Source organism: Schistocerca serialis, chromosome 11 (genome assembly GCF_023864345.2).
Source record: "Schistocerca serialis cubense isolate TAMUIC-IGC-003099 chromosome 11, iqSchSeri2.2, whole genome shotgun sequence".
Taxonomy (NCBI): Eukaryota; Metazoa; Arthropoda; class Insecta; order Orthoptera; family Acrididae; genus Schistocerca; species Schistocerca serialis.
Window position 1 is genome coordinate 183,903,092 of NC_064648.1, and position 27,082 is coordinate 183,930,173.

General features: G+C 39.0%; 1 protein-coding gene across 2 annotated transcripts in view; it reads right to left on the minus strand.

Moving 5' to 3' along the window:
• LOC126427124 (uncharacterized) overlaps positions 1-27,082 on the minus strand; it is a 125,440-nt gene that overhangs the window by 96,269 nt on the left and 2,089 nt on the right. Inside the window, exon 1 of one of the 2 annotated variants that reach the window (XR_007576539.1) lies at positions 26,248-26,373. The exons of the other annotated variant lie outside the window; for it this stretch is intronic. The gene's annotated coding sequence lies outside the window, so the exon portion shown is untranslated. Of the gene's footprint in view, positions 1-26,247; positions 26,374-27,082 lie in introns of those variants that run through there. 2 annotated transcript variants of the gene reach the window in all.

The following is a 27,082-nucleotide window of genomic DNA, read 5'->3' on the forward strand; positions in this document are numbered from 1 at the left end:
TGATGAGGAGAGGAGGATGTAAGGAAAGGGGTGAGGGATGCATGGGGGCCAAAGGTGCTGCAGGAGATCAGTATGGAAAGAGGGGCAGGAGGACTTGATGAGAACAGAGTCTCTGCGAGAGATATGTTGGATAATGAATGCACTGGGGATGTCGTTCTGGATTTCAAGGCTGATGTGCAGGCATCTAGGAATTTTGGATCAGGGTTGGCAAGGATGAAGGTATACAGGGTGGGGCTGGGCAGGCGGGATCAGAGGGAAGCTGGGCGACTGGTGTTTTCTTGGAGGAGGGGGGTGGAGGTGAAATCGCGACTTGGGTGATTGGGAGGTTTTTTGGCAGGTGAGGCCTGGGAGGAAAGATGAGGAACTGGATGGATAGGGTTGTGGTGGGGGGCAGGCCACGTTTGTGAGGTGGTAGCACTGGGAGTTGAGGTGGGGCACTCTGTGGTGGCGACTGTCATGCAGCGAGTGGTGACTCTGGTGGGGGAAGCAGGTGTAGTTGTAGCAGGGTGGGTGGGAAAGGTGTAAGTCTTCTCAGCAGGCAATGAGAGTGGGAAGGGGGGGGGCAGGAGCAGGAGCAGGGGCAGGGGAAAGGGCAATGTATAGGTGGGGATACAGGAATGAGGAGGAGATAGAAGGGGAGGAGGCTATGAGGAGGGGAGGTGGAGTAGATAGGTTAAGCCCAGAGGTGATACTCCACAATGTTACAATGGGTGCAGGGGAAGGGGAGATGTAAATGGTGGTGCTAGGGGCATACGTGATGATTGGCAGTGTCCAGTGGCGACAGTAGTAGCCAAAATGGTAGGGGTGCTGGGGGAGGGGGGAGGCAGTGGCGAAAGGCCTGGGGGGCGGCAGCGGCAACGGTATGGCTCCCTTGCACAGCATTGATTGCACCCTGAGTGTAGCCCAATCGGCGTAATCCTTCAATTTGGAAGTGAGGGGATCCAACCCTCAAGATATAGGTTGTGGGTAACATTATGAAGTCCTCTTTTTGGTATGTTGGAATACAACATGACAGGTTACTCAAGGTCATACAATACAAATCTTAAGTTGCCATATGTAAACAACACCTTACGAAGAAAATCTCAAATAATCAAAAGATGTAGGAGCTTATTGTTATTTTGTCAGCAAACTAGAAATAAGTAATTAATATACCTACGGAGATGTTTGTTACTTTCAATATTTTCGTGCTAAATTTGTCAGTGCAAAGTAAAATAAACAGTGCTTGAATAGTGCAGTATTGCTAGGTGTTGACAACAGATGTCAGCTAGAGATGCTGCCTCAGGTAATATGACGATCCGTTTAGCCCCATATCTTACCGCCGTCTAGTTCATGATTGGCCAGAAATGAGTCACACTGTCAGTTTTTGGGCATAGCTCACAACCTTGAGCTCTACTGAATAACAGGAACCTATTTGTTTCAGTCATGCAGCAGCATTGGCAGTGTATGGTCAGGTTTGTCTTCATAGTCAATTCGAGGGTTGGATCCCCTCCTTTCCAAGTAGAGGAATTACACTGCCTGGACTCACTCAAGGTGTATCGTGCCTTTGGAAGAGCCTCCTGCTGTTGCTGTCTGTCTGTTGGCCGCTGTCGTTCTTTTGTCCATCTGCACGCCGCCGCTGTTGCCCGCCACCCAGTGCTCGCCGCCACCCGGTGCTCACTGCCACTGCCTGGTCGCCACCTCCCGGTGCTTGCTGCCGCCGACTGGTCGCCACCTCCCCGTGTCTGCCACCTCCCAGTGTTCGCCGCCACCGCCCACCTGCAACCATCGCTGCCTCCTGTTGTCCACCGCCACCACCTGGTGCTCACCGCCACCCCCGTTTTAGTTCCTTTCATACTTTGGCGACTTCTGTCGCCAGTGGACACTGCCTTCAATCATGGACATCCTCACTACCACCACCATCTCACCTCCCCTTCACCTGCCCTCATTGTAACAACATGGAGTGCTTTCTCTGGGCTTAACCTGTCTCCTTCCCTTTTATCTCCTCCTCATTCCGGTATCCCCACCTGTATGTTGCTCCCGCCCCTGGCCCCCCTCCCACTGGTGTCACCCACTGAGATGACTTCCCTCTCCCCACCCACCTCCCTACAACTACCCCTGCTTCCTCCATCCATGTAGAACTTATCTGGATAGGGGATTCAGTGATGTCTTCTGCATTCAGTGTGAGAGAATTGGGCAAGGAATTTTTTAATTTCCCAAATGGTGGACTTCCATAGGAATAAATTCTGTTTTGAAAATATTTTGTTTTCATGTAGCCTAAAATAAATGTTTTCAAACTTTTAAAATTTTCCTACATGTAATCTTAGCACCTCTTTCACTGAGTACCAAAATGTACAGCTGGATAGCCATAAACTATCATGTACCTGAGTCTTTACTTACTACTTCCTTAGTTACATATACATAAAGGTGCTCTTATTATATTGTTCAGTAAAGAAACTGATATAGTAAGACTATGGTGATGTAGTTTTTTAAGAGATTGGGTATTTATTTCTGTAGCACTTGTGCCTTAGCAATTGTCAAAGAAACTGCTGCTTAAAAAGACTTTCATCTTAGTCTTAAAACTGACAAAAGACCAAATCTTTTCATTAGCTGTGCTACACACAGAACTACAATGAAGAGCCAAGAAAACTGCCCAATAATGTGTAGAGCTCCTGTGAGCACACAGAAATGTGCACAATGTGGCATCGACTCGACTAACATGTGAAGCAGTGGAGGTAATTGACGCCATGAGAGGGTGGAGATATCTTCCAAACAGCACATTGCAAGGCATCCCAGATATGGAGAGTTTCTTGGCTGCGGAAGTGTTTAAACTTGAAAGTGTGTTCCTGGAGCCGTTCTGTATCAATTCTGGAGGTGTAGGGTGTTTCACCGTCATGCTGGAATTGCCCAAGTTCGTTGGAATGCACAATGGATGCAAATAGATGCAGGTGATCATACAGGATGCTTACATATATGCCATCTGTCAGAGTCATATCTAGACTATCAAGGGCCAGATATCAATCCAATTGCAGATGGCCCACATCATTATAGAGCCTCCACAGGCTGGAACAGTTCCCTGCTGACCTGCTCGATCCACGGATTCTCCATAGCCGTACATGTCAATCCGCTCGATACAATTTGAAATGAGACTCGTCTGACCAGGCAACATGTTTCCAGTCATCAACAGTCCAATGTCAGTGTTGGCAGACCCAGGTGAGACGTAAAGTTGTGTGTCATTGTCATCAGGGGTACATGCGTGGGTCATCAGCTCCAAAAGCACATATCAATGATGTTTCATTAAATTGTTCGCATGCTGACACTTGTTGCTAGCCAAGCACTCAAATCTGCAGCAGTTGTGGAAGGGTTGCACTTCTGTCACACTGAACAATTCTCCTCAGTCGTCGTTGGTCCTGTTCGTGCAGGATCTTTTTCTGGCCACAGCAATGTCAGAGATTTGATGTTTTTCCGGCTTCATGATATTTACAGTGCACTGGTGAAATGGTTGTACACGAAAATCCCCACTTCACTGCTACCTCGGATGCTGTGTCCCATTGCTTGTGCGCCACCTAGAACACCACATTCAAACTACTTAATTCTTGAAACTTGCCATTGTATGATGTAACTGATGACACTGCTTCTTCAATTTTTTTCCATAACAAGATAAATTATCAGCTGCATTCTGCAAAAGAGAACTTGCTTTATCAAGATCTACATTTTCTGATCGCGTAACTTGAGATGCTAAAATCTTTACTTACAGCACTATCTGAAAAACGAATTCAAATTACTCCAGTTGTCCTCTTTCTTCCCTTTCCTTTGATATCAATGTTATTTTTTTCAGAGCCTTAAGTACATCAACATTAGCATAACGAAGGCCCTTAACAGGTTGGTATCTAGAAGACCAATGTAATGGACAAAGCACACGAGCAGTGTGCCACAATCACGGTACAGATTGTGTGAAAGCAAGAGGATGCATGCATTCTTTACTTGCAAAAAAAGTAATACTGTTGCAAATGGAAATACATCAGTGAGGGTTATTAGGTTACATCATATAATATTTGTAGTCACTGACCTTATTGAGGAAAGTAGATCATATGTGAAAATAAGACTCTACCCAACAGACAAAACAATTTATGAGCACATTTATCAGGCTCTGTGTTAAAGAAAACCATTACTGACAAGGATGGTTAAATAATCAAGTTAATGAGTCTGATAAGGAAATGAGAGACAAGAGAATTTTTTCAGACCTTTTCCAAATGACTGTGAAAATGGTCAGCCATTGCCCTTTTATCATCAGAACAATTGGCAAATGGAACTCTTAAAGAAGTACAGTGGGGTTTATTTGCTTCATGCAGCATATAAGATAATGGAGTATGCCATTCCAATCCGAGCTGCCGGAGATGCCAGTCATGTGTGCATGAGATGTGCTTGCTTGTGTGAATGAATATGAATATGTGTGTGTGTATTTCCCTTTCTGAAGAACACTTTGGCTGAAAGCTACATATGTAACAGTCTTTCCGCTGTAACTGCCTGCAACTCTGCATCATCTTTACAGTGAGTTGGCAGTATATTTTTTTCCGTATGTTGTTGATATTTCACTATTTTTCCAAGGAATGAAAATTAATGTATGCAGTTTAGTAGCTGTGATATTCTTTCCTCACATAGAAAATTGCGATCAATTCAGGAAGCTCTAGAAGCTTTCAAGAGGTGGAACACAAACACATGTCCTGCTTCCTAGATTACACATTTTCCTAAGCATGGGATACGGGCAACTGAGGGAACATTTGCTCTGTCCAGGCTTTACTGGTGTTCACTTTTCTGTGAGTAAGCATAACAGTAATAGCTTTGTAAGCGGAAAATTTAGCTGTACCAGGAGACAGTAAGCAAATTCTGATCTTGTGATGAGAAACAGCTGTGTCATCATCTTAGCTAATACAGGAAATCTCAAAATTTGTGAAGTATTTACAAGAAAATCCAGTGCAGTTGCTTATTTTGGTGAGTGTTGGCTATCAGTATCTGCATCGTGGATGATGGTCTTTAAGTTCATGGAAAATTCACCAGTATTAATAAAACTAACACTGTTGAATCACAGCATAAAAGGGAGACATTTTTTCCCTTAGCCACACATCAGATAAAATGGAGAGAGGTGTTATTAAAGTTTTAGTAAATGCTTTCCTCCCTAACCGCATGAAGAATTCTCCCGTCTGAAGAATTCAGCAATCAAATCTTACAACAGAGAAGGCCCTCATTTTTACATAGTAAGGCACATGTATCTGTGAATCATGTAAACCTAACTAACCAATGCTTCAATGACAGTAATGGATGAGGAACTGTTTTCTGTAGAGTGTGCTATGTCCAGTGTGTGTGTGTGTGTGTGTGTGGTTTGAGGTTTTCGGGCGCTAAACAGCGTGGTCACCAGCGCCCATGCTATGTCCAGTTTAGTGGTGAATTTAGTGGTTGCTCTGCACATACTGCCTTGGTATTACAGAGTTCAGTGATTAGGAGGAAATAAACAAAAGCAAGGACGATCTCAGAAGCCCAAACTTTTTATCAGAGAAACAAGGAAGATAACTATATGCGTTATAAATCTGACACACAATAGCAGAAACGGGGTATCAAGACTTCAAGAATGTGCAAAGGGTTTAGATCTGTCAAACACAGAAGCTGATTGTTTTCTGTTAGTGGTGGCATCATCATCTGGATTGCTAAATCCAAGGACTTTAGTCACAGTGTATCTACCGTGCATGTGTTTAATGCTTCAGCACCTGTCTCACACATGCAGAGTGTGCTTTCGTGCCCATTTGTTTGGAAAAGTAAAGAGAATTGAGTTTTCAAGTAGTGCATACTGCCCAAGTCTCTATACCAGTTTACACACTGGGACCACCACAAGAAGAAGGGTGGAGGGAAGGAATGCAAGATGAAGGATGTTTTGCTCTTGCAGAGCGTATCTGAGGTGCCCCACAACTGTGCCAACATAGATTTTGCCACTAGAGTAAGTACAAATGAATCATATTTTACCTATGTTTTATAAAACTAATGCACTTTAATCCTTTGCTCTCCCATCTTTCCTGTCTTAGCAAAAACTCTTGCTGTTCCTATTATCTTTTCATTCATAATCTTTCAGTCAGCACAATATTCTCTCTCTCCCTCTCCCTCTCTCTACACTCCCACCCTACTTCTCAAATAGGTTCTTTGTGTCTGTATAAGCAACTAGTTCTCAAGTTCCTGGGATAACCGAATCTACACGTGTTTGAACAACACTACAGAGTGCAATTTTGGGTCTTTCGGCCTGAAGGTAATCTTGTTAGACACATAGAATTTGCTGTATAGATTTTGGCGACAATATCATGACATGAACTATTCCCCTAAGGTAGCTGATGACTCATCACATGCCAGAGAAACTCGTGTTAGGTGGAAGGAGCACAGTTAGTGAAGCAATTGTTAAAATCAAAATTGTGATGGCTACCATGCTCAGCCACAGGTTTGTTACAATATTTAAACAAACTGGGCTACACACTGGTTCATGCATAACTGATTCATGTGGCTGAATGATACTGTAGCTCACAATGGGAGGCTATGCTGCTGGGATCACAGATCTACTTCAAACTTTGTATACCTTTAGTGGGCCACTAAAACAACGTAATGTGCAAGTAGTAAACTGCACTACTCTGGCAGTTCTGAGAAAATTGCAAGAGAAGTTTTACACATCTATTATGTAACTGATGTACCTGCACATTGGTTTTGGCTGTCAACAGTTTATGGTGATGTGGTGGTTAAGTGGTTAGCAGTCGAGCATCGTGACGCGAATGTGTATGAGGTAACGGTTTGACTCACGTTCGAGCTCAAGTTTTAATCTATATTTTTTCTATCACAGGTCATATTATTTAATTCATGTGACATTTGATAGGTAACACAATTAAAAAAAAACACGTATATTTTAATGAAGTTTTCGTAAATTTCATGTTATTGAGTACTTACAAGTTTTAATTAAATTTAATTATCGGAACAAACATATTAATGAGTATCGACAGATAAGTGAAGAAATGCACAGGATTTTCCTGTAAATGTATGCCTGTTGTGATTTGCGAAGGCACTTATACTGCAGTCTGGTACGGTATGTGGAACTACTTTGCACCTCGACACCTCAAGCTGGAAAAACAGAGGCAGACACCATCCAGCACTTAACCTGCATAGAGGTGAGACAATGCTAATGTAGCAAGAACGAATAGCGTAGGTGCAAATTTTTTTAATATCACAGAATTTACACTTGTACTACAAAAATCTTCCCCATGAACCATAGACCTTGCCGTTGGTGGGGAGGCTTGCGTGCCTCAGTGAGACAGATGGCCGTACCGTAGGTGCAACCACAACGGAGGGGTATCTGTTGAGAGGCCAGACAAACATGTGGTTCCTGAAGAGGGGCAGCAGCCTTTTCAGTACTTGCAGGGGCAACAGTCTGGATGATTGACTGATCTGGCCTTGTAACATTAACCAAAACGGCCTTGCTGTGCTGGTACTGCGAACGGCTGAAAGCAAGGGGAAACTACAGCCGTAATTTTTCCCGAGGACATGCAGCTTTACTGTATGATTAAATGATGATGGCGTCCTCTTGGGTAAAATATTCCGGAGGTAAAATAGTCCCCCATTTGGATCTCCGGGCGGGGACTACTCAAGAGGACGTCGTTATCAGGAGAAAGAAAACTGGCGTTCTACGGATCGGAGCGTGGAATGTCAGATCCCTTAGTCGGGCAGGTAGGTTAGAAAATTTAAAAAGGGAAATGGATAGGTTAAAGTTAGATATAGTGGGAATTAGTGAAGTTCGGTGGCAGGAGTAACAAGACTTTTGGTCAGGTTATTACAGGGTTATAAATACAAAATCAAATAGGGGTAATGCAGGAGTAGGTTTAATAATCAATAAAAAAATAGGAGTGCGGGTTAGCTACTACAAACAGCATGGTGAACCCATTATTGTGGCCAAGATAGACACAAAGCCCATGCCTACTACAGTAGTACAAGTTTATATGCTAACTAGCTCTGCAGATGATGAAGAAATTGATGAAATGTATGACGAGATAAAAGAAATTATTCAGGTAGTGAAGGAAGACGAAAATTTAATAGCCATGGGTGACTGGAATTCGTCAGTAGGAAAAGGGAGAGAAGGAAACATAGTAGGTGAATATGGATTGGGGGGAAGAAATGAAAGAGGAAGCCACCTTGTAGAATTTTGCACAGAGCATAACTTAATCATAGCTAACACTTGGTTCAAGAATAATAAAAGAAGGTTGTATACCTGGAAGAATCCTGGAGATACTAAAAGGTATCAGATAGATTATATAATGGTAAGACAGAGAGTTAGGAACCAGGTTTTAAATTGTAAGACATTTCCAGGGGCAGATATGGATTCTGACCACAATCTCTTGGTTATGAACTGCAGATTGAAACTAAAGAAACTGCAAAAAGGTGGGAATTTAAGGAGATGGGACCTGGATAATCTGAAAGAACGAGAGGTTGTAGAGAGTTTCAGGGAGAGCATAAGGCAACAATTGACAGGAATGGGGGAAAGAAATACAGTAGAAGAAGAATGGGTAGCTCTGAGGGATGAAGTAGTGAAAGCAGCAGACGATCAAGTAGGTAAAAAGACGAGGGCTAATAGAAATCCTTGGGTAACAGAAGAAATATTGAATTTAATTGATGAAAGGAGAAAATATAAAAATGCAGTAAATGAAGCAGGCAAAAAGGAATACAAACGTCTCAAAAATGAGATCGACAGGAAGTGCAAAATGGCTAAGCAGGGATGGCTAGAGGAGAAATGTAAGGATGTTGAGGCTTGTCTCACTAGGGGTAAGATAGATACTGCCTACAGGAAAATTAAAGAGACCTCTGGAGAAAAGAGAACCACTTGTATGAATATCAAGAGCTCAGATAGCAACCAAGTTCTAAGCAAAGAAGGGAAGGCAGAAAGGTGGAAGGAGTATATAGAGGGTTTATACAAGGGCGATGTACTTGAGGACAATATTATGGAAATGGAAGAGGATGTAGATGAAGATGAAATGGGAGATATGATACTGCGTGAAGAGTTTGACAGAGCACTGAAAGACCTGAGTCGAAACAAGGCCCCCGGAGTAGACAACATTCCATTTGAACTACTGATGGCCTTGGGAGAGCCAGTCCTGACAAAACTCTACCATCTGGTGAGCAAGATGTATGAGACAGGTGAAATACCCTCAGACTTCAAGAAGAATATAATAATTCCAATCCCAAAGAAAGCAGGTGTTGACGGATGTGAAAATTACCGAACTATCAGTTTAATAAGTCACAGCTGCAAAATACTAACGCGAATTCTTTACAGACGAATGGAAAAACTGGTAGAAGCAGACCTCGGAGAAGATCAGTTTGGATTCCGTAGACATGTTGGAACACGTGAGGCAATACTAACCTTACGACTTATTTTGGAAGAAAGATTAAGAAAAGGCAAACCTACATTTCTAGCATTTGTAGACTTAGAGAAGCTTTTGACAATGTTGACTGGAATACTCTCTTTCACATTCTAAAGGTGGCAGGGGTAAAATACAGGGAGCGAAAGGCTATTTACAATTTGTACAGAAACCAAATGGCAGTTATAAGAGTCGAGGGGCATGAAAGGGAAGCAGTGGTTGGGAAAGGAGTGAGACAGGGTTGTAGCCTCTCCCCGATGTTATTCAATCTGTATATTGAGCAAGCAGTAAAGGAAACAAAAGAAAAATTCGGAGTAGGTATTAAAATTCATGGAGAAGAAGTAAAAACTTTTAGGTTCGCCAATGACATTGTAATTCTGTCAGAGACAGCAAAGGACTTGGAAGAGCAGTTGAACGGAATGGACATTGTCTTGAAAGGAGGATATAAGATGAACATCAACAAAAGCAAAATGAGGATAATGGAATGTAGTCAAATTAAATCGGGTGATGCTGTGGGAATTAGATTAGGAAATGAGACACTTAAAGTAGTAAAGGAGTTTTCCTATTTGGGGAGTAAAATAACTGATGATGGTCGAAGTAGAGAGGATATAAAATGTAGACTGGCAATGGCAAGGAAATCGTTTCTGAAGAAGAGAAATTTGTTAACATCGAGTATAGATTTAAGTGTTAGGAAGTCGTTACTGAAAGTATTTGTAAGGAGTGTAGCCATGTATGGAAGTGAAACATGGACGATAACTAGTATGGACAAGAAGAGAATAGAAGCTTTTGAAATGTGGTGCTACAGAAGAATGCTGAAGATAAGGTGGGTAGATCATGTAACTAGTGAGGAGGTATTGAATAGGATTGGGGAGAAGAGAAGTTTGTGGCACAACTGGACTAGAAGAAGGGATCGGTTGGTAGGACATGTTTTGAAGCATCAAGGGATCACAAATTTAGCATTGGAGGGCAGCGTGGAGGGTAAAAATCGTAGAGGGAGATCAAGAGATGAATACACTAAGCAGATTCAGAAGGATGTAGGTTGCAGTAGGTACTGGGAGATGAAGAAGCTTGCATAGGATAGAGTAGCATGGAGAGCTGCATCAAACCAGTCTCAGGACTGAAGACCACAACAACACAACAACTACAAAAATGAAGGCTTGGAGGGGTGTTGTACCATTGTCTCACACTCGTTTGTCGTACGAACCTTGAACATTAACCACTTGATCACCCTGAATTGTTAACATGTGGCACCTATGCACAGATACATAAGCCAGGTGATAAATGTGTAAAACTTCTCTTGCGATATACTTGGAATTGCCAGTGTAGCACACCTTACTACTTACGCGCTATGTTGTTTTAATGGCCTACTAAAGGTGTACAAAGTTTGAAGTAAATTCTTGATCCCAACGTAGTGGCCTCCCCATGTCAGTATGTAGAACCTACTGGCCTTGGACTGAAGGTTGTTGAGACTTCATTATTTCTTGCAGTAAGTTTTATACACAATCTCTCAAACTTACTCAGTAGTTCTACCTATACATACGTGAATTTGTGTGAGGCTCCAGTCTGTGGACCTACTAGTTGTTAATATTATTGCTATTCTCATTATCAGCAAATGCATTCTATATACGAAGGTAGTAACTGTTCTCGAAAGAACATATACCATTGATTACTATGCAGATTCTCAAGAATAAATGATAATTAATTGAAACCCTCAGCTGCCGATAGGTGTTGTAGACATACCTTGATGGGGACAGCTGAAAATGTGTGCCCCGACTGGGACTCTATCCATCTGAGCCACTGAGGACACAGATGCATAGCATGACTGCAGGGACTTATCCCTTGCACGCTTCCCATGAGACCCACATTCCCAACAGTCCACAATCTACATAAGTCCCTGCAGACCCTTTCAGTAGCTTGTGTACGAGAAGATTTCCAGTTTGTTGATAATGACACGTGAAGTGAAGTAGGCCAAAATACATAGATCATTTTTTTTTACTTTATAGTGATCAAAACACTGTAGATAGGTTTTATAATCATATCTGTTTTGCACTTGTACATTACATGGGAAAAATTTTATCTATGTCCAGTGACACTGCAATGTTAGGTGCTTGCAGTACCCGCAATTTCAAATGAAACGTATCTCGTAACATACTAGACAAATAGTGTCATCTGCTGCAAAAACTGACAAGCTCGATGTGAAAGATGGTTAATTAAGGAAGTAGAATTACTGTAAATTATTTTAAAACTGTTACTTCTTTAATTATAACATAGTAATGTGGATGTATTTATTGAAAAGTTTACACAATTTTACAATTATAACTTAAAACGTATCTCTTGCAAGTTATAACAAAAACATCTACAATTTCTTTCTTGGAATAGTACCACAGACAATTCTCTTGACTTTGTTTATCTGTATTAACAGCTTTGAGTTGATTCTCTCCACAGATTCCTATATTGTATTGTTACTTACCAGGACCCCATATGGTGCTATCAGGGGAGAACAGATAATGGAAAGTTGAGGAGGGCTAGAGAGAGAACAAATGACAAGCTCAGGGGTCACACACAAGGTAGAGAGGCTCCTCGGAATTGGTCTCCTTAGTGCTGGCTCCTGTCCACCTGCCGCCATTTTAAGTTCTTATATTCCTCTTGTGAGGTAAACATATCCAAAGACTGAACTTAAATGGGGCTGCTTGCATTGCTACTTTATTTTCATATCTGTGGAACCTAGTGGGTAAGTCACAATACATCACAAAAACTCTCTTCTTATATATTGATGACACTAATAAATCTACTGGGTTGATGAATAAGTTCATAGGATTTCTCTGTGAGTTTAATAACCACAACATATACACACAACAGAGACTTTACCCACCAATAATATATTCTCTTCCACTACTGACAAAAGTCTGCCAATACAGGGTAACTTTCCAGTTTCACTACTGTAGAAATCTCACAGTTTTGAGCAAAGAACTCATCTAAGCACGTTCAGAGCACATTTTCATCTGGAAAGGAAGTTTCTTGTACGCTGATCAATAGAGAGTGGAAAACATGAAAATCTAAGAACACAAGATCCGGAGAATATGGTCTGTGTGGACTGTCTTCCCAACCCAACACCTGTATAGTGCTTTTTGCCAGTCTAGCAAAATGCGGGTGGCATTATTGTGGAACAGCATCACTTCATGCAGTCTCCCTGGTCAATGTTCTTGGATTGCATCTGCAAGACGTCTCAGTTGTTGACACTAAATGTCAGAGGTGATGGTTACACCTTGGGCAACCAATTCATAGTACGTCACACCATTGCTGTTCCCACAGATGCATAACAAATTTTTTTGCGGGTGGGCATAGGTCTTTGTACCGGGAGTTGCTGCCTTGTTTGGGCTGAACAACTGCTTTCTTTTCCTTACGTTAGCATGAAGACACCACTTCTTGTCACCAGTAATGATACAAGATAGGAATGGTTGGTGATGTTCATGAGCCAATTGATGAGAAGCAAGCAGAGATGCAGATGTGGCCACCCGCTGATTTTCGTGATTTTGGCTTAGAGCATGCCGTACCGACACACACAACTGGAGAACCTTCCCCATTGCATTCTAATGTTGCCTGATGGTGGAATCGTCAGGGTTCGACACATCTGTCAGTTATCGAGTACAGTGACATAGATCATTGTCGATCAACACCTTTCACAGTCTTCGTCACACCCCAAAGCTCTTCCTGAATGTGGAGAGTCACTAACATCAAAACAATCCTCCTCCAAATGAGAAAACCAATTTCTTGCCGTGCTCTGTCCAGTGGCATTACCCCCATGCAAGATGCATGTCCATTTGGCACTCCATTTTCTGATGTCCACAGCTCCACTGACCATCTCAAAATGACAGTATGTAAACTCAGACAACTGTGAACTACAAATAAAAAATGACAAATGATAAATAAATCCATGATAACAAAAATACCAACATGCAAAACAAAAACACTACGAACTTATGCACCAACCGAGAATTAAGCTTACTGTGCATTTGCAAAATGATAATTACATAAATTAATTCATTTGTATAAACAGAGCATAGGTGTTACAAATTGGCCTACAAAGTCCATTTGTGATGATATAAATTTGAAACTTGCGTCTCAAATGTGTGTTGACATACACAGCAATATCACATTTGAAAGACAATATGACTAGGCAGTTGTCACAACTGACGATTCATAAACATAAAGGAGCAGTGCACATACAAAATTGAACTCTGATACAAAGACGGTAAGATATTGTTAAAACACACCATGCCTATTCACAGTGCATAACAAATTATGGCTATGTCTAAATGAGCAGGGGATATAAAACAGTGTTTTGAGCTGCCAAGTTTCTACATGAAAAACCTTATCTAGTGTGTTAATACTGTTTTACCACGAAGACTGAACGACTTACATTTACAAGTACAGACGCAGCATCTTGTAAAGAAAGAAAGCTCCACACGTTGGATGCAACATCATAACATGGCGTCGTCTGTAGTCTCCAAAAGCTAGTAACACTGTGCTGCATGCTATTGTATCATAACTTAGCTGGTTGGTGATTGGAATTACAACTTATTATATTGACATAATGCCATTTAGCTGCTGTGTGCGGAACTGTAGTGACAACTACAATAGAGGCCCAAAAGTTTCTGTGTTTAAATATCCAGAGGATGAAACAATGAGGAAGACATAGTTATGATGAATTCACAGGAAGAGCCTTACTCCTTCCGCAAGTTCAAGTGTGAGTTTTTTTTTTAAGTTATTAAGAAATTTTAATGTTAATGACTTGGCGACCGCTACGAACATTAGGTTCTTTACATTATGTAAATTCTTTATTCCATAAGTGCTAGAAGGAGAAATTTGTATAAAACCGATAACTGAGTCAAGCAGAAGTTTCTTCAAGAACATGAAGTATCTTACACTGCATTTACATGGTGTTACATTTCCTCTGTAGTACCCATTGTTAGTAAACAAATCAGTTTCCCATTAAGTGTGGTATATGCAGAATATAAGTCACTTCCAATGGACTGGAAGTAGTATTCAATTCTGTTTTATGCTGTAAAAACTTTCAGTAGCTGTCTGTTCATATAGGTCAACATAGTAAATCAAAACTAAGTTTTGTACAGCGTACATCTCCAATACATTAATCTCTAGCAACCGGATGTTTAAAATTCGTGTAAGTAATTTTGGGTATAACACTGAGCGAAAAATGCTTCTGATTTTATAATACACAAATAGTTATTTTTTTTTTTTTAGAAATGCAGATGGAGTTTCACAAAAGGGAAAAATGCATATGTAGGTTACAGCAAATGGAAAGATAGGAACTAATTTTTATGTTCAAGATTTGTAGTTTATCAGCAGACACACAATAATAATAATAATAATAATAATAATAATAATAATAATAATACATATGTGAGTGCCCTAGACTTCCCTAATTAAGTATGCAATTAAATTATTTGGAACGAATTGAATGCATATGTCTCTGCTAACATGCAGCACTTAAGTGGCAAAGATCCAGCATTCTTAATGCTGTCAATTTTTGGGTAGCCTATGAAATAATGTACAGAATGTGAATTAATAGTCAAAACACAGAGATGCAGAAGGGCCTCATAGATATTCTATAAAAAGCACAATCATTAAAAATAGTTCATATTTATGCAGCCCACACAAAGGTTTTGATAGCTACATACATCCACAGCTTTTAGTAATTATTTTGTATTCTTTCATAACAGCCTCCAAAGAGACGTGTGTGTGTGTGTGTGTTTTCTCTATCTAGGGAATTTATGAACATTCAGCTTCCACCAGATTTCTAAGGTTCATATTACCAAACTATAAACATATGTATTATCACCATTATTAATTTATATTGGGCATTTTACAATACCTTTAATTTACCATGAAACAAGTTAACCTCTTCCTCTCTCCACTGTTTTTATTTACTCTGTCAAAATTTTTGTCATGATGGGTGCACGGAGTAGCTGTCCCTTCCTCATGTTTCATATTCAAGAGTAGATCTCTGTTTCTGAGCAGAGAGGCTTCTTGTGTTTTTATAGCAGGACAGTAACTATATATACATATAGTGGTTTCGATAAATCTCTTATGGAATATAAATACCTGGTTGTGAAATACCCATTACTTATTCACTTATTTGCTGTTCTGCCATGTCCACTTTCAGAAGGTTGATGGTCCGTGGGAAATACAAATTTAGGATGAAAGCACGGAACAATTATTATGTGCTCTCCTTGATAACACACATTTGAAGTCACATGAAGTTCCATTGATATTCCAAGACTGCTTCACTACTTATCGTCTGAGGACAGCAAATGTCAAGGGCCAAAACAGAAAAAGCTGAGGCTTGAAAATGAACTAGCAGCAGCATTACACTATAGTCTGTCTACTAAAAATGACTATGATGAAGTTTCCCCCTCAGTTCTTTACAAGAGTTATATGCCAAGACTTTGGAACTGAAAGGAAGAGTGAGTGTGTGTATTTTTTTAAAATCACAAGAAACCCAGCACCAATGATTACTCATTCTGTTGTAGATAGAAATTTATATATTTCCATTTATAAAAAACATGCAACTTCAGCTGTTAGGAAATGGGTCCTTTCCTCAAGTAGTAAATAACAGACATGAAATTGTGAGTCTGTTCCAAGAGTTTTAATACAAGGATTCTGAGTGCTCAGAAAGTTGCATAGAGAATATAGTAGAGATAATGAGAGAGAATTTAGTAGCACAGGAAAAAAGGTCAGGAGTGTGAAAAGGAGATGCTGGAACTCATATCTTTACAAATATTTATAAATAAGTGTCTCAAAATTTTAATCACAGGTTGCAACACCAGTAATCCATAGACTTATGTATATCCCATAAATTTCTCTGCTGACATTGTACTAATGTATCTGAATTGGTGGTGTAAACATGTAATAATTATGTTAATTTTTTTGGTGTTTTAAGAAATTATATTGTATCCGTACCTCTGGTTTTATATGTAATGGTCCGTGAATGTAATAATTTGTGAAAACTCTGTATAGTTTACCGGTCCACAAGTAGTGTAAAACATGTAGTAAAGTCCTGTCGCTACCAAAATAGTTTGGCAGGACTGAAAAAGGTGGACTTTGTGAGCAAGGCTTTTCATTCCTTTGTAGAAAGTAACAATTCGGCTTCTGACTCTGATACTGAGTGGTCAGCCATGTGATAAAGCAAGCTGGGATCTTTTTACTTCCAATCTTGTTTTGCCATCTCCCTGTTTCAATTCATTTTATTTTCATAATAGATTAAAGGTTGGCTCTCAGTCTTAAGAAGTATAACACCAGGTCTAATTTTGTGCTTAGTTTTGTGTATGTAATTAATTTCCTAATTTATTTTGACCATTCCTAGATAATATTTTTTGTAATAGGGTGAAATCAGTAACTTTTTCATGACTTAGATTCTATTGTTGACTCATAAACAAATATAAATTCTGTAATAATTATAAACATTTGGATAAGAACTACAAGGATTCTTAAAGTATATATTTGGCTCTGTTCAAAAACATATAGCCAAGCCAGCTCTTAATTAATTCCAAAATAATTACCAGGTTTGCAAAAGTATTGTTTGTATAGCTATATCTTTTAATTTCATCATTTAAACAAATAATTTGGTCTCACCTTTGTGATAGAAGAAACCATTAAAAATGAAGTTTTTTCAATGTATTCAATTAATTGAGTGAGTATCGTTTTTGTTAGAGTAGATACACCAAACAGCTGCTTATAATAAGTAATCTTAATTTACAACAGACTGTTACGGCTTATTCACCATTTTCAAGTACATCTAGTTTGATGTGATGTCCATATTGCATTGTTAGTTGACTGCTGTAACTGTCACTGCTTTATTAAGATCATAAATGGTGTCAAGCAGTTGAAATTAAATGTTTGTTATGACATGACAGCAGTTATGTTATAATTGTAATTTCTGTTACTTAAACATGAAACAATGAATAGCTTCAGTGCCTATTATTGTGAGGATATATAAAGGACCGATTTTTGGTCACGAGACAGACAGTTGACGGCCGTTTTTCAGAAGAAAATTATTTATTATGTTTAAATTAACAACAATGCATCAACTTAACAGTGGAATAAGTGTAACACAAATAGGCAGTGTGCTGGAACAATTACGAACAATCTCTGCTTGATTTATTTGAAAAATAGTGTCACACATATCGTATTATTCTGCAGGAACAGTGAACTGTGTGGTTAGGTTTTTACTGCTCATAGATGTTCAGCAGCAAACTGCTGTAGCAGGATGCTGATGTCTTCAACTTACTAACAAGGCTTATCAACATTTACCAATAGTGAACTGGGAATATAATTGTGTAATATTGGTTGTTATGAGCGGTTAAAGTAAAGAACTGTGAAACACAGTTGTGCAGCTGTTGCCTACATCATTTACAGTAGTCAGTGATATACTTCCAACCCCCCCCCCCCACCCCCTTTTCAGCCAGTATAACAATGCAGTACATCGACACTGAGGACTATCAACGAAGAAATAAAGCAGGCTAATGTCACAAGCAGCAACCTTGGTCAGCTGTTGTGATTAATTTGGGTCTGCAAATTGGGGCAAGAAGAACTTGTGAACATGTAAATTAGCCTCGGATGGTGGCCCTATTGGTATTAACAATGCTAATGCACGTGGCTAACATCATGAACCATGGTTGCTTTACTGCCAATTTTATAGCCACTATAATTTGCCACTAGCAGCAGAACTGTTGTCTAAATATGTACATCCAACGGACCAGGTGTTATGTATTGAATAATAACTTTTGTGGAACTTCTAACCACGTGCGCTCACCCGTGTTGATCCCCAGTCACATTCATAGACAGCACCCTCTCCAAGTGAGTTAATTCCGAGTATCCTACTTTTATTAGACTGACAACTCTGGCAGTAAAATATTTTGCACTTTTTTTTAACTTTGTGGAGTATGAAGTCTGGTTAGCTTTCTGAACAGTAAATGATTTACTACATATAATTTGTCATCTTAAAGTTTCCTAAAGTGTATTAATAAAGAAAGCTTTGTCATTAAATAAGAAGCTGATGTTAAAATAATCAATGACTATAGTTGTTGTTGTGGTATTCAGTCCTGAGACTGGTATGACTATAATATAAAGTGCTTATAGCTGTCTGTAAGTAAATGTTATAAAAATGCAGCAGTAATATTTCACTTTGAACAGGTTTGTAAACTTCCAATTGTTTCTTTCTTTATACATGTTGTTTCAATGCATTTTTTCAAGTTGTTTACTCATTTACAAAGCCAGTTTGACTTTGTTCCTTATGCACACTTCATGCAAGACACTGAAACACACCGCAGAAGTTTTTAGTTAGTAATTTTCTTTAGACTGAATAAGAAAAGTTTTCTGTGGTATTTGAAAAGTAAATGTTGCAACAAAGAAATCCCTGGTGCAATTGATTAGAAGAAATGAATCAGAGTGTTATGTGACAAAAAAAAAAAAAAACTTTTTTCAGTGCAAGACTGAAATTATCGAGTCAGTGACAACAGATGAAGAATCTATCAATTTTTTTAAGTGTACTGGCCAGAGACTCATTATCATAGCGACAGAAAACAGTAAAGTCTTATAGAAAAATAGGGCTAAATCACAGAAGTCCTTATTTACTGCTCACAGGTTGACGTGTCAGTTTCGCTTAGCCAACGGGATGATTCTTTAATATAACCAAAAAGAGGCAATATGAGAGGCAATGTATTTATGGCACCAAAAAGGAAACCACTGCCTTGTTTGCTGTTTTTCGGTGCACTGGCGAGTTTCGAGGGAAATATTTTTTGTGATTATGACAGTGAGTGCTATAAAGTGGACTGATTCGAGTCATTTAGTTCTGCACAGCAACTTCATCCACTGCTGCATGTCTCGTGGATTAATTGTATCAAAAATGTATCAAATTGGTACTGAAATCACTACTACCACCACCACCACCACCACCACCAATAATACTACTGCTGCAGTCTGCTGGCGGCGCGAATCGAGTATTTGCACAGCGCGTGGTCATCAGTCACACTTAAAATACTTACAGAGACAGTAATATGTTAAGAAGTGCATAATTTTAATTGGTATCAGTAAAGTAAAGCATACCTCGGGGGAGGGGGGCGGTGGGAGGGTAAGCAGTGCAGCAGGTGTAGGGTTGGAGGACATCAGAGGAAGGACCTTTTTTATTGTTTGTTTCTTGACAACTCACGGGCATGTGCAACTCATTCCAGTCAGCTGCTACGGGATAAGTTCTGACGCAGAAGTAACACAGATCTGTGAATGCCTATTGTAGAAGCAATTATCTTTTAAATGCAGTACGTATTACTAGTAAAAATTATGAAATTAAATTACGCCTCTTATAATACAACACAATGAGTGGAAGAGCAATGACATTGAAAACATTTGGCAAATATTTATGATCGTATCTCATACTGCATTTCAATCTAAGTACAATTACTGTTGCTAATCAACTAATTATTCACTCTCACAAACAACAATAGGCAGCCAGTTACAGAGTCACAGTTTTGGGGGTTGCTGAGGGTGGCCGCAGTCTGAAACAGAACAGCTGAGACAAAGCGATCTGAACGGTGCCGCCTCTTTAACAATTAGTATTTTGCGAGCAGGCAGCCCTCATTATAGCTATTCTATCGGCGGCTCCACATCTGCTGCCTGCTGCTCTATCACTGGCTGCGTAATACAAACAGTTGACACACCTTCTATTGTTCCCATTACGCATCAAGGCAAGCGCTGACAACATTCCTGCATGAAACACGTGAAGTGCACCACTGGCCCTATTCTAGGCTTTTACCAATAAATAGTAACACGTGGAGAGTAACATTAAGTCACAGAAGTCTTAGGGCATGGCAAAGAAGTCACAGTGCAGCTAGTGTGTCCACCAGGAGTCAGCACGTCGGGTGGCCAAAGACAATGGTATGAAAACAGAGTGATCAGAGGCCATTTTAGAGTACCACTGACAGGTATAGCTCCAAGTGTACTCAGTACACATGTTGACAATATTAGTGGAGCGAGCATTTCCCAGTGACACAGAGAGCATGGGAGAAGAGGGATAAAGAAAGGGTCTCTGGTAGGGACACTGATACAGAACAAAAAGCTGACGGCAGGCTTAGGACGCAGTGAGAGACCGTACAGGGGTTACGCTTCTCTCCCTACAACCAAGCTCTAGAAAACTAATGACTAGCAGTAAAAAACGAGAGCCAATGGTGTGGTGAGAGGACTTGGGTGGCACATCACATCGGGGACAGGTGGGGGCGAAAGGGAAAGCTGAACAAAACTTGGAGGCAGAATGCTCCAAGTGCAGTACCAGCGCATTTAATCAAATTGTAGGCAAATAGTTTTGGAAATCTTGTGTGTCGTATTGTGGGTGCGGGCGCTGTTAATACTGACAGCCTCATTTCTAAGCACATCAAATGGTGCTAGCCAGTCACTGTCACTGCATTAAGAGTCAGCCTCGTCATAGGTACAAGTCTTTTGAGGCAAGTACAGCAGGAGTTGACACTGTTTTATGTATCAATTTAAACGTTGCAAAACACTTCTAGTTGGGAGTATTTCAAGTCACTTTCCAATGCTTACCTTGAGTAACAATGGATTAAACATTACAGCCAGGTCAAGACTCCCTCTCACACAGGCCAAATGGCTAATTCCCTTCTCACAAACACTGTCACCCAATCTCAGGCAGCACTCATGCTTAGGATACCACATCATGTAGTATGTTTTGATGAACATATGCAGCATTCCAAGAGCAGAAGTACCCAAAAAAAAATAAAACTTTTCAGTGGCATTTAAATTTATTACCCCAAATGGAAACTGGAGACATTTACAGAAATAGCCCATTAAAATTAAAAGTCTAGATTAGGTATTTAGGAGTGGCTTGAACACAAGTTTCTATGCATGTACCAGCAGTGAAGTCAAAACAAAACTTAGAAGCCTAAGGCAACAACAACAGAAGAACAGGAAACAAGGGAGTTAGGTAAACATGTTGTAAACTTGGCACACAAGAGCAGTGACAGAAAAGCATTACTGAGAACAAGCAACAGACTTGGAGAATGTGCTCGCAATGTATATGGTCAAACCCTGAAGTTGACGTTCTTCCAGTACACTCAATCAGGATAACATTTTACCAGTCAGGGTATCTTTGTACCACTTACTACTTCTGTTTCAAATGGCTGTTCCACCTATTTGCTTATTTGATGCTAAAAGTGACAGTTTTATTACCTCTGTGATTTCTAGTTACTATTTCAGCTGTCTTTCCAACTTCCTACAAGCTCTTAGGCTTGTGATTATTCTTTTATTTATTTGCTGTGAATAGAGTTTCTGATGCCTGCGTGATTTAAGTTAAACACTGCCAGGTTTATACAAATATCTTGATATTTCAAAATAAATCCTCAGTCCTGAATTCACACTACTTGTTTTTATTCTTTTTAACACCTGATTTTCTTCTAGTGTGATCTAAATTTACCCAAAGCAATAGATTTCGGAAAAATTCTTTGTTTCTTAAGATGTCTAAAGTTATATGGAAGGACAATATAACTTTATACCAGCATTAAAATAGAAATTTTATTCTAATGGGGCATAGTTGATATACATCTTCACTTTTCCAAGCACTCAGTAACTATAGATGTAAAAGGTTGAAATGTCTGTTGCATTATGTAATTTCTTTTGTGTCATGTACTTTCAAAAAATGTTAAAAAGTGGCACAACTTACAACAACTGACTGTAGCAGTATTAACAACAAAATTTCAGAAACAGAAAGTCAACTTATTTCCTTTATCTCATTTCAACACTAATGTCAATTCTGCAGCAACCTTAATTCTTACTTCAGAATTACCAGTAACCTGTAACACAACACAAATGTCAATACTTGATGCTTACATAATGTGTTTCTACAAGTACAGTTCTGAAACTGATGCCCTACGTTTGTATCCCAGTTATCATATCCCTACTGAATAGGCACCCTGGTCAGTGCTAATGGATATGACTGCAACTATGGCTGAGCACTCTCTTATAGGCATTCAATACAATCTGCCCTTGGACTGACATTGTCTAGTTCTAACTATAGAGCATAACATTCAATTAGTATTTAAAAATAATTGGCCTGGAAGATGAAACATAGCCAGTTTAAACCAAACCATTATGTGCTACATCCATCCTCATTTTCTTATTATCACAGATATAGAACTCTGATTACACCAAAGTGCATATATCTGTATTTATCAACTTTCCCATTTGGTTATGGGTTTCACTTTTGTATAATTAAAGATAAAATATCTCCAACCCCTTAACCCCCACCCCCCCACACAAAGCTCAACACCAGAAAATTCCTAAACTGAGTTGGATATAGTAATGGTATAATGTTGGCCTTTTACACTAACCCATGAACCAAGTTTTAGCAAAAGCCAACTACTGCTATGAACACTCCGAATCACCAGGTTTTAGCAAAACACGATATATGCATTCTTAGAGTTACAACACAAGTCGACAATGGCACTTTGTCTCTCTTACCACAGCAAGCAGTTAATAACAATGCAGTATACTGGTTGCGTTAAGTGATGTTACTCAAATTTTTAACAATATTTACTGGTGGGAATAGTAATGAAACCAGACTTCATTGTTGTCAGAACATTTGCAGCATACTTTTAGACAAGTATTCACTTTATGTTCATGTTAATGTCTACAAAGAAGTACTGCAAGTGGAAGCAAAATGTATGATGATTCTTGTCATTCTGGAAACAGCATACGATTCAAAGAACGTTCGGATGGGAGAAAACTCCAATTCGAGGAGAGCTTAGATTGGCCTGAATCGCAAAGCAAAAAGCATAGACTTCACATTTCACCTTGAAAAGCTAAAGAAATGAAAAAGTGTAAAGCTGCTGAACCCTGCTATGAAGATATTTTCCACTTTCACCATCATGTGACATTATTAAATAGAGTTTCCATTCAAAGTTCTTAATATCTCTTCACTTTACCGCAAAGCAGCGAACAGCCAGAAACCAAAAAAGAAGAAAACAGTGACAGTAACAATGAAGCATACCATTAAAAAAAGGAAAGGTGAGGTAGTGCCTGTTTGTGGTGCCACTTCCCAAGGAGTATTTTCTGTGTCAAATGACAGGTTATACTATCTAGTAAGCAGGTTCCATGAAAGAGGAAGGTTGCCAAGGAAAGGGAGAGGAGGTGACAGAATGGGAAAGGATCATAAGGTGGTGACTAGTGTCATGAAGAATTATATAAAAAATGTAAACGCAGAGAGAGCCATCATTGAAGGGGGAAGTCTACAAGAGGTTATTTGCCTTCAGATCTCACATTAAAAATAATGTTTATGAGATTCTGTGAAGGAACAACACAATATAGGACTGAAACTATGCTCCTTATCCGCATACAAGCATATATTTTACAAACATTTTAATCTATCATTCAGAAAACCTTATACCACCTGCTCCACTTGTGAGGTCGGTTTAAAGGACATAAAGACATATACATGTCTGCAGGAGAAGAATGAACTACAAATTAGACACAGATTACATACAATTAATGCAAAGCGATTTTACAATATAAAGAAAGAAGATAATCATATTGTCATTCAGATTTGTTTTGACTTCCAGCAAAACCAGCTTGTTGCGAAAGTATCAGTCAGTAAGGTTTTCTATGCCCATGATCCACACTAAGGAGCAAAAAAGTGAAAGCACTGTTTTCTCCATTTGGCTGGAGACTGAATCTTCAAAAGGACACAAACAAGTAGCTTTGTCTTTGCTGGACTTTCTTTTGGACGTTAGATAAAAAAAACAACCAAATGACGGCACCAATACTAAACATACGTTCTCGGATTCTCGCAGCAGCAACAATAAAAACAACTGAATGATGGTGATGGTTGCAGTGTTCTGGAAAGGATCACAAAATTCAATAGCTATGTGCCTCCAGACAGTGTGTTCGGTACAACTGAGAAGTTTTACAGAAAAAAAGAAAGCATCTTGTCCCCTAAAGAATATTACAATTTTTTACAAGAGTATGGTACACTCAAAGTTCTAATCACAGATGGACTGTTAAAACTCTAAAAGACAGTACACGGAAAGTACTAAAATCCAAGCTGTCATTCTACATGTACAGCCAAGTGTCATCTCATACAAGAAAGCATAGAAAATTGTTAATGTGTCAGTACACACTCTGGAGATCCATAAAAAGTTGACATCCTGAGTTGAAAGAAATCATGCCATCCAACAGTGCTAACACCCACCCTCTTACCAAAACAAAATATGGCCAGCAAAGATAAGAGGAAAGATATGACTGCCTTGCAAAGTATTTTGAAATTCCAGACGATGCAAAGGAGTTTTACAAAGACGTCCTAGACAAAAATGTCATTGTAACATGCAACACTTTTTGTGTTATTCATTTCATACTTTATATGGTGCTGATAATAATGATATAAGCTAAACAATTATGTTAAAACAGTTAGCTCTGCTATTATTGTTGTACACTATCATCTATTAGCATTGTTTGTATTATCAATAAAGTAAACAAAAAAACTATAATTAAAAAATGTTATATATAATAATATGTGCAAAAATATGCATTTCACAACAATGCAGGTACATAATAAACACTACAGCACATAAAATATTAGCTGTACAAAAAATACAGAGACTAAAAGAAGGCAATGTAACTTATACCAGCAATAATCATAAGCATTTATCAACTTGTGGAAAAATCACACCATCATATACCACTATAAAAATTAAATTTTTATATTTTTCATTACAATGCTTTACTACTGTACGTGAGATCTAGTAGTCATGTAACAATTCAAACACACCTCGGTGAAAAAAGAAAAACTCATTTTACGAACAACTGTATCTGCTGTCTTTATCGAGTTTTGAAAAAATGCTCCTCTATTTCCATAATTCAAAAGTTAGTAGCCCATTTAATTAAAACTCAATATCGAGACACCAACCATTTTTATATCCTGTACTGTTTCTGTTCTGATAAAACTGAATTACACAAATTTACTGAATATGGTGAAGTTCTTAGATTTTCCATATTTTGGATTTTAAGGGAAATATACGAAACTGAAATTTTCATTAAGTTAAAGTAAATGGTGATGATCAGAAGCCAGAGAAGTGTTGTTGCACATGAAGTTATGATATAAAAAAGTGGTGCCTTGTGTTTTACAAAACCTATCTATTGATACAAGAATTAATTAGCCCTAAAAATCTGCTCTGGTTACTTTTAGAACATATTTTCTTTTGTATTACTAACGTCTCATACTCCTGCAACTGATTCAAAACCACTAAGTTAAGAGTTGCTGCCAAGGGTGAGTCCATAAATTCTCGGACTTGAAGGTGAAAAAAGACAGTTGGGCACAAGAGAATGGATTATTTCAATGGTAAGGGTGCACACCTATGTAAACATCAGGTGAAGTGTATCACATAAGAATATTGTAGAAATCATCAAGGAGTGCATTAATGTAAAGACAATGGCGGGTGAGCAATTACGTACTGAGACATCATCAATGTATGTATATCTAAGTGGGCTGGGAACAATTAATTATAACTTTGTATGTATTTGTGAAACTTATCTGTCAGCAAACCATACTATAAACGTTATGGCAATAAACTGCCCATAATTAGCAAGGTCATGTGTCCGTGTTTTCAGTTAAGATGCATACAATTTCATATTCTGATGCACCATCGCTGTTGAGATTTTAAATTTTCAGTTTACAATGATAAATGGATGGAGAAGCTTGACATGGTAAGGATTGAAACATTTCAAAGTGATATGCACTGATGCAAATATGTGTTCTCTCTTAACATACCTCAGTGTTACACAACCAGGTAATGCACAACAGCAATCTTCTTTGTGTGCATTACATTTTCCACAAGAGCAAGAAGCAGGGCAGTGAACACAATGGTGCCTCTCAGCTGCTGGCAGAACTAAATCGTGTGACCTGAAAAGGAATGCAATAGCAAGAATTTTTAATTACCTTTGCCCACAAGAGATATTTTAATTAAGAAATAATGCAGTTGCTAACATGTGTTGAGGTTTCACTGAAGGCAGTCTGCAACTGGAATCTCTTTTGTACGTAGATCTTGTAGCTCATCCATTGCTTACACTCAAAATGAAAGTAGTAGTTGTTGTGGTCTTCAGTCCTGAGACTGGTTTGATGCAGCTCTCCATGCTACTCCATCCTGCGCAAGCTTCATCTCCCATTACCTACTGCAGCCTACATCCTTCTGAATCTGCTTTGTGTATTCATCTCTTGGTCTCCCTCTACGGTTTTTACCCTCCATGCTGCCCTCCAGTACCAAATTGGTGATTCCTTGATGCCTCAGAACATGTCCTACCAACTGATCCCTTCTTCTAGTCGAGTTGTGCCACAAACTCCTCTTCTCCCAAATTCTATTCAATACCTCCTCATTAGTTATGCGATCTAACCATCTAAAAATGAAAGAGAGATTCAAAAAACCTGTTCTGAATTCTCTACTCGAAGTATCAGAAGAAGACAATCCCAGTACCTGTAAATGGTGAAGTAAACTGTTTTTCATTACGTACACAGTAGAAGGTAAACAACATGTATTTAGTAACATTCACATACACAGTATGTTCTACGGTAAAACTCAATAAATCTACTACACAGCCCACAACATTCA